Consider the following 19,204-nt stretch of genomic DNA (forward strand, 5'->3'; position numbering starts at 1 on the left):
ACTCAATTTGCTTCTTAGATAACAAATTATCTTGTAACTAGTTAGACCTTTTAAACAGTAGATCACAAATTGATTTCAAATTGCTGTGTTTATTTTTCAGTGAATAACTAATAGTAGAGAATTACAGACATTTTAATAAGCTCACTAGTTTTAAATTAAGGAATATTTTCTCTTCAGATTGGGATACTGCAGAATTATATTGGTGGAGTGGGCTGGGGAGCTCTCATTTAAAAAAAATTCCTATCATAATTTTACCATATCAAGGTATGCCACATATTAAATGCATTTCAAGAGTAGAGGGAACAAATATTTTTGGACAACTCTTAAGAATTTATTAATTAATTTTAGATTGTTATTTCTTAAAAGATTTATAATTACCATAGCATTACCACAAAAATGTTTGTACTTAAGTACTTAGTTTCTCCCATTAATTATTAAAAATAAAGAAATTATTTTGCAGAAGGCCATGTATTTCTGGATAATATTTGGACTACTCAGCAACCTTATCATTTTGCTTAAATCTTATAAAGTAAACTTTTGAACCATATGAAATGGAATATAGAACACCATGTGGGAGGTGTTACGCCTTTTTTTTTTCAATCAACATATCCACTCATTCATTCATTTAACTTATTTGCTTTTTTTTTTTTTTTTTTTTTTGTTGTTTTTGTTTTTGTTTAACATATATTGCTTTATGGATCATGTAGGGAAAGAAAAATCAGAGCAAAAGGGAAAAATCATGGGAGAGGTAAAAAAAAAATAGAAAAAAAAGAAGTGAACATAGCTTGTGTTAATTTACATTCCGTTTTCCTAATTTTTTTTTTTTTGTTTGTTTTTTCTGGAGTGTTACACCATTGAATTTCATGATAGATAGCTGTGACAGATAAAAGCAGATTTTTCTCTTAGGTTTAGATAATTGAACCAATTCAGATCATTCTTTTATCTGTATATAATACCTTACATATTTTATAAGATGTGCTATTTTATTGATGATGAATATATTTTAAAGTCCCAAGGAAAAATCTTTTTAACTTTTTATCTGACTTCCTCTGTATTAGCAGATGTTATTCAAGCTTACTACATCAAGCAGAATTGAGCTAAGATATTTAAAAAATCTGTGATGGTTGTTGAAAACACTGAAACTTTGATAATACCTCAATCCATGTTAGCCATAAAGAAATTTCAACATATTATTAAAATGAAGATTTTCATTTCAATAGCCTCATAATCTCTGGATTATATAATTTAAAAAAAAATTGGCATTCACACAATTTCCTTCTAAAGCACACATGTAGAAGCAGACAGCAGAATGACATTTCAACTGTTAAATGATTTTCCATATGTTTGTGTATGTATATGACTGTAATTCTAAGAAGAATATTCCTTATTTTTAGGAAAACATTGACAATTTTTTTTACCTTATTCCTTGTTTAAGGTCTCTTTATACACTGAGTTTTAATCCAATGTCATTCTGTCCCTCTGTAAAAATTATAAGTCATAACTGAAAGGAAAATTCTGTCCCAGGTTATGGTTTCCTCTTTGTGTATTATTAAATATATATTTAAAACAGTGAATATTATAATTTTTCCTTTATAATCTAGTCTAGAGGGTTTTATAATGTTTAGAATGAAGGATATTCTGGGAGCAATTAAAAATTAGAGTCTCTATTTCTGACATACATTTATTTTGTCATAGAAGCTACACTTGTTTTCTCTCTGTAAGCTATATTAATTACATAATGGTAGTAATAGTAAATTTGTACAAATCTGCAGTCTTCTTGCAGGGTGAACAGATTCAGCATTTAATAGTTATTTACTTAGCAGTCAGTTAATAAGTCTGTAAACATTTAGTAACAGTTTTCTATGTGCCATTTTCTGTGATAAGAGCTGAGAATACAAAAAAGAGGCTAAGGAAAGTCCCTGCCCTCTAGGAGCTTACCTTCTTCTGTGGGGAGACTATAAGGAAATATACATGTTCAAACAAGATATATGCAGAATAATTAGAAGTAAATAAGATAAAGAAGACACTAGAATTAAAAGAGATTGGGAAAAGTTTCCTATAGAAGATAAGTTTCAGTTGGGCACTTAAAAGAAACTGGAGAAGCCTGTAGATGGAGATGAGGAAGAAGAACATTACAGATTTAGGGGACATCCCATGGAAATGTCCGACACTGGTACAGAGTACCTTGTTCATGGGATGATATCAGGGAAGCCAGTGTTATTGGAATGAGTGGGTGGTAGGGAGCTAGATATAAAACGATTACAAAGGTAAGAATGGGTTAGGTTATGAAGGGCTTTCAATGCCAGAAAATTTTGTATTTGATTCTAGAGACAATAGGGAACCACCACAGTTTTTACATAGGGAAGAGACATAGTTGGCCCTGGGCTTTAGGTAAATCACTTTATTGTCTCAATGGAGGATGAATTAGAGTGTGGGGAGATTTAAAGCAGGCTGTTGCAGTAATTTAGGCTTTCAGGGATCTGAGTCTTCACCAAGTGATACACTGAAGTCTAAAAATCTCTTTCTGCTCAGATTTCAGTGTGATTTAGAAGATGACTGACAGGTATTATAATATATATTATCTTTACATACAGCTTTCTCCTTTTCCTCTATTTCTTCTGAAAATAAGGGAAATTGCTAGATTAAAAAAGTTCACATGTAGAAAGTAAGAAACATCTGTTAAAAGCAAACATTGAGGATGTTAGGTTCTTTAGTGTCAATTATTAGTAGATAAGTAAAAGTATCTGTTGACTGAATAATTTTATTGATAACTACTTCATAGTGATGACACAAAGTTCCCTACAGAATCAGTAATGATTAATTAAGGCAGTTAAGTATTTATTAAGTAAAGTCTATCAAACTCTTTGTGTGAATGTGGTGAAAGAAAAGGAACATCATAATTTTCAATGGAAACCATTTAACAATTTAGTAGACTGAAATTCTCTTCAGTACAAAGATTAGATAAAGCACCAGTAGGTAGAATCAGTGTAGACTTTCCTTTTACTGACTTGGGAGTAGCTTTAAACTCAAACTAAAGTCTGAAATTATACCCATGATTTTAAAACTTTTTTTTTCCCCCTCATTTATTGAAAACCTAATCTTTGGTGTGTATTGGGAGCAGTGGGAAGGGAAGACCCAGAACTCTTGTGATAGACTCAAATATATTAGCTAAATTCTCTTTTAGAAATCTAAAATAGGTCTTTTGAAAGTAGGTTTAAAATATAGGCCTTCATTTTGCTTTCCTTCTCTAAGATCACTTAAGCTCATGCATTTTGAAGAATAGAAAGGGAGTGAGAACAATAAATTTATTGTAATAGTCAAAACTAGGAATTATGCAATGAAATCCTAGGCTTGTTCCAAGCATGTTGAAGATATATTCTTTATTGTCACCTAATGTTGTACTCCATTCTATTCTCTCTGCACTGAATCCTTCTGTTGTGATCTACAAACCATAAATAACAGTTTTATTAGGTATCAGTTATTATTGATTATATATGATTCCTACAAATACACCCATGCCTTCTTCATCCTCAGAAAACCTTCATTAGATCTATCCATCCCTGCTAGCTGAGTTTTTTTTTTTTAAATCTCCTTTCGTTAATGGCTAAATTTCTTGAGAAAGCCGTGTGCATTCAATGCTTCCCACTTCCTTTACTCTGTCTTTTTAAACTCTCTGCAGTCTGTTGTCTGACCTTTTCATTTGAAGAGGTCTTCTCTCCAAAATTACTAGTGCTCTGTACTTGCCAAATCTCATGGCATTTTCTAATCATTCATCCATCTTAACTTCTCCACAGTCTTTTGTATTGATCATTCTCTTTTCACTACTCTCTCAGTTCTTCTCCTGTCTCCAGGACCACTCCTCAGTTCCCTTGTGGGATCTTCAGCCAGGTCACATATTTTCTAAATTGGACTTTTCCTAAATTGGACTTTTCCTACTGGGCTCTAACCTTGTCTGATTCGCTTTTCCTTTATTCTTCTCCCTTCCTATTGTTTTGTTGTTGATCTCATCTGTTCCTGAGGATTCAATTATCATCTCCAATCAAATGACTTTCACATCAGTTTCTCTAGCTTGGACTATTGTGCAGTAGCCTGTTGGTTGGTTTCTAGGCTAAAATCTCTCCCCATCCCATTTCATCCTCCACTCAGAGGAAAAAGGTTTCTTATTAAAGCACAGAGCTTTAATACCATCCCCTTGCTCAGCTTCAACTCCATCTAGCCTTTTCTTTTGTCACTTCTAAAATATAAGTCCTCTGATTTTTAAAGCCTTTTGTCATCTTTACATGCATTTTCATGGCTGACCATCAGGCCTGGAATACTCTCCCTCTTGTCTCCACTCATGATTTCCTTTTTTCCTTCAAGTCTCATCTTATCAAATTCAGTAAGAAATCTCCTGGAACAACTCCTCCCTCCCAAACTCTCCCAATTCCCATTCCTTGATGCTATTGTCTTCTCTTTGAGATTATCGCCAATTATCTTGTGAATATATTGATTGTCTGTTTTCTCCAGCATTAGAGACTGAAATTCTTCAGAGCAGGAACTGTTTTTGTCTTTGTATTCTCATCATTTTGATTAGTGTCTGCACATTTAATAATGCTTATCAATTGATTGAAGGAACTTTAAAAGTAAACCAGTAAGGAAATGGTTTTCAGTAAATTATTCCATGCTGTCATCAATATGAAAAACAAAAAAACTCTTGAATAATATTTATGAATATGAATAATATTCTCAGCGGGAAAGAAAGGGGTCTTATTTGCTGAATATTTCTAACAGAGAGGAAGATATGGTTGGGGAAATCTCTTCTCCCTCTCAGGATATGTCAGATAAAGCTAGTAAAGCATAAAACTAAACTGGTACTGTTGAGAACCACTGTATTTCATAAGGGAGAGAATGTGACTAATTGGAAGTTTCCCTCCTTAATCTCAAACTGGTAGAGAGCTCAAGTAAAGTCATAATAGTAGTTAACATTTACCTTGTGCCTTAAAATTTAATCTTACATTTCTTTACAGAAATTACAGATTTATCATCCTTACAATATTTCTTTAAGTCCTATTATTATCCCCATTTTATAGATCAAGAAACTGAAGCTGACAGAGGTTAAGTGACTTGACCATACTATTATGGTCAAGATAGAGATATTTGTACTTTTCAAAGTAATGTGAAAGAATTCACAAATTCTAGCAAATATTTGGGGGATACCTTTGGCCTATTCTCACTATTCCCAGATAGTAATATGTATGGAGGAATTTGAACTCAGGGTTTCCTGCCACTAAATCCAAAGTTTTTGTTGTTGATTCATTTCAATTGTACCCAACTTTCTGTGACATCATTTAGGGTTTTCTTGGCAAAGTTACTAGAGTAGTTTGCCATTTCTTTCTCCAGGTTATTGCAGATGAGGGACTGAAGCAAACAGGGCTAAGTGACTTGTGCAGGGTCACTCAGCTAGTAAATGTCTCAGGCCAGATTTGTACTCCAAGTTTATCACACTACCCACCATATCCCCTAGTTGTTAATATTACCCTTTTACCTTCTTGTATAGTTTCAAGGTTTAAATATTGATTCTACATAATTTTGTATAAAATCCTGAAAATTATTCAAACCCAATTTCTTGTTTCAAAATTTCACTTAAATGATCACTTTTTAAAATCAACTATCCATGGTGGAGTTCATTTTTTATAAAGCCAAGTAGATGGTTTCAGTAAGTCAGAATAATATAGAAATGCTTTCATTATTGTTTCTATCTGATAAAAGTTCAGATTTAACAAGTTCAATGTTGCATTCTATTTCCTAGTTTATTCCTAGGAAGTCCATTAAATTTGTTATTTCGTTAAATGGAATGTCTTTAAGCTTCTCTGACTTAATCAAATTCTCAACTTGAGATTCATGCTTTTCAGGGCCATTTTAAATTTTTCAGGGCTCTTATGGTAGATTTGATTAATTTTTGTAATTTGTAATGTTAGTTCATCTTGACTGCAATGCACTTGAAAGTAAAGAAAATTCTTCAAGAATGTCAGTGATTAAAGCAAGGTTTTGCAAGAAATTAATGTTAGCTAATATCTTTGCTAAACCAGAATAAGAACAAGAAAAGCACATATATAATGCAAGCTAAGAGTGCCATTTAGCAGTGTTAGTTTGTAAACCACATGCTGCTTATCTTGGTCCCAATACTTGATCAATTATAATAATTTTAACTTGATGTTCTTTTGCTACTTTCTGTTTTGGTTTGGTCTTTATTAAATTGGTGTTAAAAAGGATAAATTTTGTTTAGAAATATTTTTAAATGATTAATTTGGATTGGTTTCCTCTCTCCCCACAAGATGGTGATTTGTCAAGTGATAATCACATTTGGTGATTTAAACAGTACTGAATGATAATTTTAGGAAAAATTTCTAACAACTTCATAGTTACTCCAGATGGATTGTATTATCACCATCAGAACAAAATACAATTAAGTTCACTTTCAAATATTCATCATTGAAAGCCAAAATCATTTAAAGTAGACAATTTTTTAGTGGAAATATTTTCTGCTGTGGTTGACAGCAGTTCTTTTAAAATAACAAATAACATTATTGCTACAGGACCCCATTGAATGGGCATTGACTATATTTGACAATTAGCTTGCAGAATTCCTGAAAACTTAACAATTGGCTCTCATGAGCTAGTACACGTTGGCACCTACATTGACTGGTAATCTTTAATTATGTTCTTCCTCATTTTTGAGTAGCCTTGGTGAGAGACTTTTCGGTAGCAACTGCCACTAAGAAATAAATAAGCGACACTTATTTATGTTTATTCAGAAGGACGTTGTGATTTGCCAAGTGATTGTAATTGACTGACATATCATATCCCATATGATATTATGTTTAAGATTACCCTTTTTATATGTAACTCAGGCTCAATGACGTCTTCTCTGTGTTCCTATGAGATTTCCTAAACAGGAACCTAAGTGGTTCAATGGATAGAACACTGGGACTGGCATCAGAAATACCTGAGTTCAAATGTGACCTCAGATATTTGCTAAATGTATGATGCTGGCAAGTCACTTAACCTCTGCCATTCTTAATTTCCTTATTTGTAAAAACCACCATAATAATAGCAACTACAGAGTTTTTGAGCATCATATAAAATATTTTGTAAAGTGCTTTGCAAACCTAAAAATGTTATATAAATGCTATCACAATTTTTTACTTATTTGACACAAACATTTATAGCTAGTCTCTGAATTACAAGTGCCTGACTTAGGAATTGTACCTGTCAGCTTGCACTATATACACCAGTTACCTTGATTCTTCTTCCCTACCTCAAGTCTGATGGAATATCCATTGCCATTATCAGTTGAGGGGGAAATGCAGCTTTCAAAGATTGTGGAGAAGGGAATAGTGAAGGTAGGCCAAAGGCATACCCCAAATATCTGCTATAATTTGTGAATTCTTTTATATTACTTTGAAAAATGCAAAAACTTCTAAAAAGATTGTAGGGCTTTCAACAAAGTATTCATTCTCCAAATCCATCTGAAATCAGATGAAGTGAATGTTTTGGTTGATTGCTTAGATAAGCAGCAGGTATCTCAAAGTAGGTCATTTGGGATCCATGGTACTTTGGCAGTGGAGTGCTTTGAATAAAGCTGGGTTTGGTGCTTCAGAGGTGTCAGAACAGCAAGATGATACTAGGATATACTCATTATATTTGCAAATGAGATCAAGCTGGGAGGGATAGCTAATGAAATGAATAGAAGTCAGGATGCAAAAGGATCTTGACAAATTAGAGAATTGGAGAACATCCAGTAGGAAGAAATGTGAAGTCCTGAACTTGGATACCAAAAATCAACTCCACAAGTATAAGATAATGTAAACATAGATGGGAATGGGCTAAGTGAACTAAATGCAAGGGACTAAGCTTTTATATGATACCTGTTATTTGCCAGTATGTATGATAATTGATTTTAAAAATATTAGCTCATTTGTTCAAATAGGTCTTTTTGTGAACTTGAAAAGGTTAATATGAGCTATGGGTATGATGTGGCAGCCAAAAAACTAATGTGATTTGGGGCTTTATTAATTGGGAATAATTTTCAGAAACAGTAAGGGGATAGGCCTTGTATGACCTTACCAGGAGTATTATCTGTTCTACATGCCAAGATTAGCCACCTTGATTAAGTGAATCATTTTGGGGGCAAGGGGTTATTAATCAGAAAGATGAGGAACCCTAAATCTGGGTCCCTCAGAGCTTAGGAACAAATCCCAGAGAGCTTGGGAAAGAATTTAGACTGAAGAAGAGAAGATTTAAGGGACATGACAGCTGTCTACAGATGTTTCAAGGGCAGTTATTTGCCCTTGGACCAGATTTATTCTGTTTGTCTCCACAGGCCAAAACCAGGAGCAATGAATGGAAGCTGGAAAAAAGCTAATTAAGATTTGAGGTCAGGAAGAATTTCCTAAGTAACAATTAGAACTATCCCAAAGTGGAATCTTTAGGGAGGTGCTTTAGGAGGTGATTGGTCTCTACTCAATTGAGGTCTTCAAGGCTGGATGACTATCCAGTCATCTGACAGGATGCTAGATTATGTTGTTGTTATTATACCTTCAAGGCACTTTATTCTATTTTGTAAATGGTTTTAATTATTCTGAGGACACTTTTTCCTATTTTTGAATCAGGTTACTGCTCTTTAACTTCCACAGATCAAGACTAATGTGCCTTCTATGTGACAAATCCTTAACAATTTGAGGACTTTTCTTGCTCCTTCACAACCTCCTCACCTCCTATGTATCTAATTGTCATTTTTATACCCCCAACCCTGGTGTCTCAGAAGTCTAGTTCTTCATTGAACCTGCCTGTAAGACCTTTTCAGTTGTTTGTTCTATTCTATACTCTAGATGTAACCCATTCTTCTTCTTCCTAAATTCATTCATCCCTCTTCCAAATTATCCATTTGCTGACTTCTCACTCTTCCAGTTTTATTGTTTTTAACTCTGCAACATCTCTGGCCCCTTCCTTCCATTGCTTGTAGCTGGAGTCTGCCACCTGAGTGCAGGTATTCTTATCATTTTTCATCTGGTCTATCCCAATTTCTTTTTAAGTAGTTTCCTTCTCCAAAGTCTCTCTCCATTCTGATTTTTCCTCCACACTGCTGCCAATGATAAAAAAAGTCAGTAAACATTTATTAAATGCCTACTAGTTGCCAAACATTGTACTAAGCTTTGGTGTTGCAAAGAGAGGCAAAAAATGGCACCTCTCTAATGCTTTGCCTGGAGTCAAAGAAGACTTAGAATCAAATTCCACCTCTGTGGTTATTAAGAATGCTGGGACCATGGGCAACTTGTCTTTATTAACTTTGCTGAAACTCTATTTCTTCATCTGTAAAATGATGAACTTATTGTTTCTACTCCACTGTATCTCTTATATCTCTCCCTTTCACTCTACTCTTATAACCACTTACCTTGCTCAGGCTTCTTTCTCAAACTCATGCATAGCTTCTTAATTGGTTTTCCTATTTCAGATTCCTCCTCAAACCCCTTGCCCTTCCCCAAATTCCCAGAGAATCTTATTATGCCATCCCCCACTCAAGAAACTTCTATGGCTCTCCCTTGAACTCTCATTACAGGGTTATTCTATATATTATAGCCTTTCTGCACCCTGCAGTCCTGCTGAACCAGCAAGCCTTACTGTTTTTCATATGTGCCAATCTACCCTCGGACTCTTTGCCTTTGTACTTATGCCACATCTAGAATCTGCTTTCTCCTCTAGTATCCTTTGTTTCATTTAAAACTCTGTTCTAGTGAGGACATATGAAGCTTTTCCTGATACTCCCAGCTGCTGTTCTCCACCTCTTCTCCATTATCAATTAACTTGTATTTTTGTATTTACTTAGAGACTATCTTGTCTTCCTAGAGGTATATAAACTTTTTAGAGAAGTTTATATCCCTAAACTTCCCTAGTTTATAGAGAAATTATATCCCTATAGTTTATATCCCAATTGTATCTTTGTATCTCTAAAGCCTGGCACCTAATACATGCTTGTTCATTGATTGATTTGGTAGGGCCCCAGAATTTTAGCACCTACCTCATAGGACTATTGCCAAACGTTATTTTTGTAATGTATTTGCTATAGAAATAGAAATGTTATTATTAATAATGTTATCCTTTCCCTATGGCCTGACAGACTTTAATTTATTTGAATTTGGGGGTTATTAACTATTGTTCTCTCTTTTATATGAAGTATAATGACTACCTAAGAAAAATTATATTTTTGCCCAGGTCCTCTGAGCTTTTAGTTTGCAAGATGCTGCATATATACTAAATAATGGATATTAATTACAAGAAGCAAGAATACTTAAGGTCTAGCAACCTGATTTTATGGCTAGACTATCTTATTCTATCCTTTTGTAAATTGAAACCCATGACTCAATTTACCATTTAATTAACCAAATCTGGACATTCCCTCAAAGAAATACAAAGACATGCATATTCTCTTTTTTACTAGTCCCAGCAGATGTTGTCCAATACCAGCATGAACAATGACTATACTCTGACATGCATATTCACCATCTGTTGCATTTAAGCTGCAATTGAGTCTTTGATCCATCAGTTTGGATACTTAAATTTTATTTCCTCTTTTGTTAAAAGTTATAAAAAACAGCAAATGAAACATTTAAATTATTTTTAATATTTCAAGTGCTTTGAAAAATATAATTCTGCCTTCATTTTGTCACATAATACATTAATAAAACAGATGAATTGCATTTTTATATTAAAGTTCTCAAAGCATTTCGGAATGAATCTTATTAGTACATAAATTTACTTTCTGAAAAATAGATTTGAGATTATTATGCAATGCAAAATTTCATGATTTTCACTGAAAAAGGAGGATTAATTATAGAATAAAGAAACAAGACTAAATTTAATAATTAAAAAATAAACTTCTCTTTTAGGTCAGTTGACTGGACTCTTTTCTTCTAGTTATACCTAGTTTTGGAGAAAGCTAGTTCAAACTCATAGACTGTTATTTTTAATTACTCTTGATCTTAAGGTATTTCTCAAGTATAATCAATTAGATAGAGACAGATCCACACATTTCAGTTTATTCCTCTTACTTAACTTGGATCAAAAAAACCATGAAATTATGCTTTAAGTAAATGCTCATTACTTCTTTCTTTAATGGTTCAACCGTCAATTTTCATTATTTTCATGGAGTTATTTATCTTCAGAGGAATATCACAAAGAAATTGGAAAAACTATGTGCCTTGAATTCAGAGTGATTCCTGGTACATGACTGTTTTTGATAATCTGTTGCTTTTCTTCCATTGTCCTTTTTGTTTTCTGTCAGAAACACAAAATGACTAAAAATCCTAAGTCCTTGAATGATTACATGAATGTTTTTTAGAATAGCTACTATCCCCAGTGACTTTATAGTGAAGTGGGAAAATGTATCTGCACTCTGGCTCTGCCTGTACTAATAACTTTCTGAACCTAGCTGTCCTCATCTATAAAATTAGTTAGAATAGTTGGACCTGTACATAACCTTCCAGCTATAAGTCAGTCCTATGAAATGTAATTTCTTAGTGTATTTATTAACCTCCACAATACTACACCATCCTCTCTTAGAACTGTGGGGAGCATCCATCTAGACACCAGAGCCATTGATGTTGGACTGGCATAAGTGTCACATTTATTTTTCTAAGCTGTCCCTTAAATATGCATGAGCAACATTCTACTCCTTAGAAAAGGTCTTGTTTCTCCTGAGGCACATAACTCAGATAAGAGGCATGATATTAAAAGATTAGTAATTACCTTTCCCCCTAGATTTCCATAGCACTTTTATAATTTGCTCCTTTGTAATGCACTTATCATGTATTATTGTGTCAATGTACATATCTTCATCGCCCTATTCATCTGTAAACTCCATGAGGGCAAGGATCATGTCTTATCTAAACCTTGAGCCACAATGCTCTGAAAATACTGGATGTTTAATAAAGAAAGGTTTATAGAATTGAATTGTAATTTTTTTTTCCTTGTCTCAGCACTTGCTGTTAAACGTATTGTCAAAAATATATTTTCAAAAAACAGAGAAGACTTTGGACACTATTCATCCGGGCTTGAAACTGATCATATATGAACTAGGAAAAAGTTCCTATTATTCACACATAAACTCATTTAGTCAAATGTCATGTTTAAATGGTGAGAAAAAGTGGGTTTTATTTGCCTGCTTATAACCCATAAAAACCAGAATACCTAAGTTCTTTAGTCTTCCGTGTGTTTAGAATTCAGATGGGATGATTAATTTATTCCACTGTTTGAACCTTTAGGGTATGCCCTGCATTAAAATACATTTAACTTCTCTCTCTTACCAGGGAACTAGAATTAAATGGTTCAGTGGCTTTTTATAGTGACCTTCTAAATCTTTATGTAAATGCGTTCTCCTCTACCACCTTCCTTCCATCTCTTAACATCCCATTCCCCTCTCCCTCTCTTTCTCTTTTTCTCTCTCCTCACCCCCATTTCCTTTGTTAAAGTATTTTTAAAAAAATACTTTTTATGTGTGGTTATAGTGTGACATTTTACTCTTATAGTAAACAGCCCATTATATTGCTGCAGCACTCACCAAACAAATAAAAGCTGAAAGCAGATAGCTATTTTTCTGCTTAAAAAAAAACAAATTGTTGTTTACCATGTTTTTGTGATTTGGGAAAATGTGCATATTAGGTTCATGTTATGTCAAAATTAATAATGTTTTGTTCCTCTCCATTCTTTTTAGATTCTCATATATTTATATGTATACTAGTATGGGAATCCTTTGTAGTTTGTTCAGTTCAGAATTGTGTTATTTGAAGTTGTTGTTCAGAATTAGTCGGTCAACTAGAATTTATTAAGTGCCTACCACTTGCCAGACATTGTGCTAAATACAAGGAACACAAAGAAAAGTCAAAAAAAAGGAGGAGGATGGAGAAGAATGAGGAGGAGGAGGAGGAGAAATTTTTTAAAAATCTATACTGTCAAAGAGATTACACTCTTGGGAAAAAACCTGTATGAACAAAATATATGCAAAATAAATTGCAGATAATCTCAGAAAGAAGGCATCAAGATTAGGGAGAACTGAAAAACACTTCTTACAGTTATCTGAGACTTGAAGGAAGTCGGGAAAAGAATTGGTAGAGAATAGAGAAAAAGCAGTCTCCCTTACATGCTTGTTCTAAATGGATTTTGTTTTGTTGCTGAATCCAGGTATTCCCTGTGAATGTTTTCAGAATTAGTAGAATATTTATTTTTATAAAACAGTCTTATTTTTACTGATAGATTAAGATGATATTCGATAATCTTTTATGTCAAAATGATGATGATGATATCTGACATTGATATAGTACTTTAAAACAAAAGTTTTTTTTTTTTTTTTTTAAAACAACGTTGCATCCGATTGGAACCTCCAAATACCCCTGAAAAAGAGAGAGACACTTATTTACCCCAATTTGTTGATGAGGAAGCTGTGGCTCAGAGAGATTGAGTGACTTATCATTGGTCACTCAGTGTTAGAGGTTGGATTTGAACTAAGATCCTGCCGAATTCTAGTCTAGTCTAGACTGGTACCCAAGAGAACTGGGGACACTAAAAAGCATTTTTCTCCAAATCCAATTTTGAATATACTTTTTAAAAAAATTAATGCTAAAAAAATACTTTAAAATTTTAATTTAAAAAAATTAAAATTCCTTAAAATTAAGGAAGGCTTTGAACATGAGATGTAAATCCACTCTAATGAACTTTTATTCATTTCAACAAACATTTATTCAGTGTCTAATGTGTGCCAGATTCCGTGTTCCATTCTGAAAATACCTGAGGATGAGGTATTGTGGAGGAGAAAGGAACCAACCTATATGCAAATACATATCTACCAGATAAATGTGTGTTTGTGTGTGTATGTGTGTGTGTAGATATAGATATACATTTATCTCTATATCTATATTGTGGGGGGGTAATGAGAGGGATAGAATGGAAAAAAAAAAAAACATGAACAACTAGAGACCTTAGGAAATAGTTTGAGCTGTGATTTGATGGTACCAAGGAATCTTGTGAAGCAGAGGTGAGAAGGAAGGCTCCCCAGTCATACAAAGACAAAGGTTGATATGTTTGGATGGAACTTTGGATGGAATGTTGAGCATAAATGAAAGCATGATGAATATATTTTTGCTTGGATTCTAGATCTAGAACTGGGAGGAATCTCAGAGGCCATCTACTGCATCCCCCTCATTTTATAGTCAAGATCCAGAGACTATGACTTGGCTAAGGTCACAAAGTATTAGAAAGAAAATTTAAATCCACATCCTCTAACTCCAGATCCATCTCTTTCCACAGTGCTGTGCTGCCTTCATAAGTTAGAACCATATCTGGAAAATCTTTAGATATTAAATAAATTAGAAAGTAACTGAAAATTCTTGAGCAGGGGAGTGCTAAGACTTCTGCCTTAGAGTAAAGTCTGGACTAGCTCCATAGAGGCCTCAGGATCATCCAGGATAAGCAAAAGTCCTTGGTCTTTGGGGGGAGAAGTGAAGGAGACAGACAAACTGCCACAGGCTCACCACCAACCTTTCTCCTCCTTGTCCTGCAGAAAAGTGAATCTGGCTTGTCTCACACCACCCCCTAAACCCCGCTACGATTATCTGTATACATCAAACATTGAGCCAGCACGGAACAGTGAAAAGAGCCATTTTTCCAAACATATGCTAATAGAATCATTGTCCAATAGGTAATTAGCCTTAAGTGCTCAGTTGTCTGATTCAAGTACACTTTTTAAGAGTTTCAGCCCTTTACACCTTAGTAATTTTATTTTAACAAGAATGTGGAGGATGGGTTAGAGAAGGGGTATGCTGGAGCTCACTTAGGTTATTGCAGTAATTTAATTAAGATGTATTCAATGTAGAGCATGTTGAACTTGAACATCCAGGTGGAGATGTCTAATAGGTGATGGAGGACTAGAGCTCTGGAGAGAAATTGAGACTGGATATATGGCTGCCTAGATATAAGTTGACCCATTGGTAGCTGATGAGGCTTCTAAGAGGGAAGAGAAGAGGGCCTAGGATAGAGCTTTGTATCATTCCCACACTTGGGCTAGAATCTGTATCATTCTATGCAATCAAAGATCTATTGCACTACAAGTAGCTAAATCGTAAATCACTACCAAGGTTTTTCTAGATGTGTAAAACTTAGTTCTTTGGGTAAGAACAGTAAAATATAGTGTTATATTCTTGGTTACTAGGAGAGCACCTTGAGCTCTATAGGTTTAACCTTGCCCTTGTTATGACTAACTTGGTTATTATTCTCACTTTTATTTTTTTATAGGTGGTTTCCTAATCCAAAAATAACGAAATAATGATTGGATATCTGAAATCACATTTCCTTCTTTTGTGCCTAAACATCTCATCATTATATAATTGTGATACTTTTTCTTTTTTACAGCCAAGCATAGATATTTGATAAGCTTATATATTGCATAGATAATGGTTTCCTATTCCAGTTAGCTAAAATATGAATCTTCATTAGAGACATACATATTTTAGTCTGATGTGATACTTGGTGCATTTCTTGTTAGAACTACTATAGTCTGATTATAAATGAACCTAGCAACAATAAGAACAATAACAATAATAACAACAACAACAGTACTACGTTTAAAAAATGACTATAATTTTTTATCTCCCTAAGATAACTTTTGGTTATTTTCTCATACTCTGCGCCAGAATCCCTTTGTTGAGGAATTGAGGGGAGTAGTAGAATGAGTAATGCCTCTGAATCTATGATTATGAAACCATATCCATCTGAATACAGGTTCTTAGTGACTGAGCTTTAGTCAGTAAACCACAGGCATTTTTCCTATCATTCACATAGGGAATTTTCAATTTCAGGTCTTGTAATCTCCTTTCCCATTCTCTACCCACCACTTTCTGGATTTAGTGCTGATGTTTTATTTAATTAACTTTGAGTAAAAAAGCAATCTTATACAGTTGAAGCACTTTCAGGGATTGTTTTATGAACAGGAAGATATTTTGAAGTTTAAGGATTGGAATTCAATTATATTTGTGTTGGAAGATAACCATAACCTTGGGCAAAGTACAGAGTATATTATATTTCTTAGTGTGTGGCTTATTGTTCTGGAGAAAAGTGGTATCTGTTGGTTAAAACACAGGAGTGACTGTCAGCATTTGTGGGTTTTATTCCCAGATCTACGTTTGAGGGGTAGGGTTTATATTTCTGAATGATCTGTACAGTACTATCAACAATATTCATGATTAATAAGTATTAGGTCAATCAAAATCTACCACTCTGCAGCAGGATTACATAGGGCATATAATTTTGTCTTTTGTATAGTAGATGCATGAAGTAGATTGCTGTACTAGAAGCACTGAATATGTGAATTGGATTGTTGACTCGAATAATTTTGTCCTTCCATACTTTAAATTTTTCCCCCTTTTTGGTGAAAATCAACTGGTAAACAGTAGAGAATATATCAATTTAATAATATATAATGGCTGGCATTTGTATTCTTTTAAAGTTTGAAAAAAACTTGTGTACAGTATTTTATTTGAGGCCCATAACTATTTATTAAGTACCAGCTGAGTGGCAAGCACTGTGCTGATAGGTGCTGGGCAGATAAAGTACAAAGACAAAATGGAAGGAGGGAGGAAATGTACAAACAAATAAGACACTAAACAGCTTTGGCTGGGCCTATAGTAGCAGCTGAGAGGAACAGGAGAAACTTCCAGGAGAAAGTGGTGCTTGAGCTATGTCTTGAATGAAACCAAGAACTTTTAACTGCTGAGGGTGAGGAGGGAGTTGACAGCCAGTGAAGTAATCGAGGCAGCTGATGGAGCTTCATGGAGAGAATCAGCAAACAGGCCAGTGCGGCTGGAACGTAGAATATGTCTAAGGGAGTAAATAAAAGGTTGAAGAGAGAGAAGTGATCAATCTGTGAAGAGATTCAAATGTGAAAAAGAGGATTAGGTGAGGAAAATGAGGTTGAGTGACTTGGTATGGAGGTCATGTAAGTAGTCAGGTTAAATTGCAATCCCACAATTTCTTGATTTCCAAGACTAGCAGCCTATAAATAAGGTTAACATTTATTATTCCAAACACAGAAAGGTTTTGAGTTTTAGAGCACTATATAAGGGTATTTCACCAGAAGTGAGATTCTCAAGTGGTTTATTAAACTTGTTGGATTATGGCCCTAATCCTAAAGCTTTTCCTGAACTATACTATATATTCCATATCACTAAAGCCTTAGATATTTTTTCCTTTGATTTTCTACTAAAGTTTTAAAATTATTGGCTATGAAAATAAGATTTATTGAAAAGAAACACTCAGCTGCCAATAACTATTTAGCAATACATCAGTGAGTTTCTAAGGATTATAAAGTAATTCTATGAGCACAGTTCTTATAAGAATGGAGGTTCAACATTTGTCTTAGAATATATGTTTTATTCATATGTCTCAGTATATTTCTAAATGGCATCTTCAGAGTCATCACACACAGGAACCTGGATTTCTGTGCTTTATTTTTTTCTTTCTTCCTCCTATAATCTGCCCTGATTCTAGGAGAGTATTGGATCCATGCATTTATGGAAACTCTTTATCTGCAATGCTAGTCTTTTAAAAATAAAAAGCAAGAACACTTTTTTTTTTTTTTTGAGGAGAAAGGGAAATGTGAGAGGGATGTTTTCTTGGGGTAAAAAAAGTGAGAATTTGATGACCCTCATTATTTTTCTGCTTCTTAGATTGATCAGTATATCTCAAATGTTGATTTGTCAAACAGTTCTGACCACTTTTCTCTGAATCATCTCTCCATTCTCTTTTTTAAATCCTAAAGAAGTATCTTTGTTGACTAAGAAGGAACATTTTCCTATGTGCCTCATCTCTAACTGAAGCTAGTGCTCATTAGATGCTATTAATAGTTTCATATTCCTAATGCTCTAAGCCTGTCTTTTTCATTTTTTTCTAGAGAGAACTTTTACCAAGAATTATATAATTTTGGAATAGAAAAGGGCCCTTAGTGATTATCTGACCCAGCTTCTTTATTTTATTTATTTATTTATTCATTCATTCATTCAGCAATTTTTTACTAAGCACCCATTTTGTACAGGGATAAGGGATACAAAGAAGACAAGATGTCTATGCTTACTTATGTTGGAGAAATAACATGCTGATGGTTAAGTGAATACAGATATAGTCTACACAAAATATATTTTGGGGAAGAGAATCAGGAGGGAAGTTGTAACTTAGGAGGAATTAAAATAAGGCTCATATAGGGGGTAGTGCTTGAGTTGAGGCTGAAAAGAAGGCAGGGATTCTACAAGATAAAGATGAAATAAAAGAGAGGACATTGGAAATTGAAAGATGGAATATTGTGGGTGAGGAGCAGCATGTCAGCCAGTTTGACTAGGCCTCAGGGTACATGAAAAATCATTGGATCACAAAATTGTAGCTCTCACAGGCCATCTCATTGAATCCTCTTAACTTCACAGAATAGATTGCAAGATGGCATAGTGGATAGAGCATTGGAGTCAAATTCCTGAATTCAAATCCAGCCTCAGATAACTTACTAAGCTGTGTGAACCCAGGCAAGTCACTTAATGTTGTTTGCCACAGTTTCCTCATCTATAAAGTGACCTGGAGAAAAAAGTGGCCAACCATTCCATTATTTTGCCAAGAAAACCCCAAATGGAGAGTCACAAAAGAGTTGGACAGGACTGAACAATAACAACCACAACATTTCACAGATGATGAAATTGAGGTCTAGAGAAGTTCAATTAACTTATTAGGTTCACCCAAGTAATAAGTAGTGGAGGGAGGTTATAATAAGACTAAAAGTATAGTAGAATTAATTGTGTTAATGTCATTAATTGCCTAATTGAAGAGTTTGAAGTTTATATTGAGTCAAATAACAATGAAGGATGTTGATAACCTTAACAGAAATAGGGAAGTTAGGGAGAGAGACACATTTTAGAAGAGAGATGCTGAATTCTGTTTCTGGGTTTGCTTAAGAATCCTGGGGGATCTCTACTTGCAGAAGTCCAATAACCAGCTGATAAATGTGACAGTGGGTATGAGGAAAGAGATTAGTGCTGAATCTATAGTTCTGAAAGTCATCTGTATAGACATGATCTCTGTGGTCCTGGGAAGTGGATCACTAAAAGATTTGGGTTACATCAATTCTTAAGGGATGGGACTT

The 19,204-nt window shown here is 34.1% G+C and overlaps 1 protein-coding gene across 6 annotated transcripts in view; it reads left to right on the plus strand.

The window, feature by feature from the left end:
• Positions 1-19,204, plus strand: part of RASAL2 (RAS protein activator like 2) — a 320,395-nt gene that overhangs the window by 105,251 nt on the left and 195,940 nt on the right. The gene's annotated exons all lie outside the window — the stretch shown is intronic.

This window comes from Sminthopsis crassicaudata, chromosome 4 (assembly GCF_048593235.1).
Source record: "Sminthopsis crassicaudata isolate SCR6 chromosome 4, ASM4859323v1, whole genome shotgun sequence".
Taxonomy (NCBI): domain Eukaryota; kingdom Metazoa; phylum Chordata; class Mammalia; order Dasyuromorphia; family Dasyuridae; genus Sminthopsis; species Sminthopsis crassicaudata.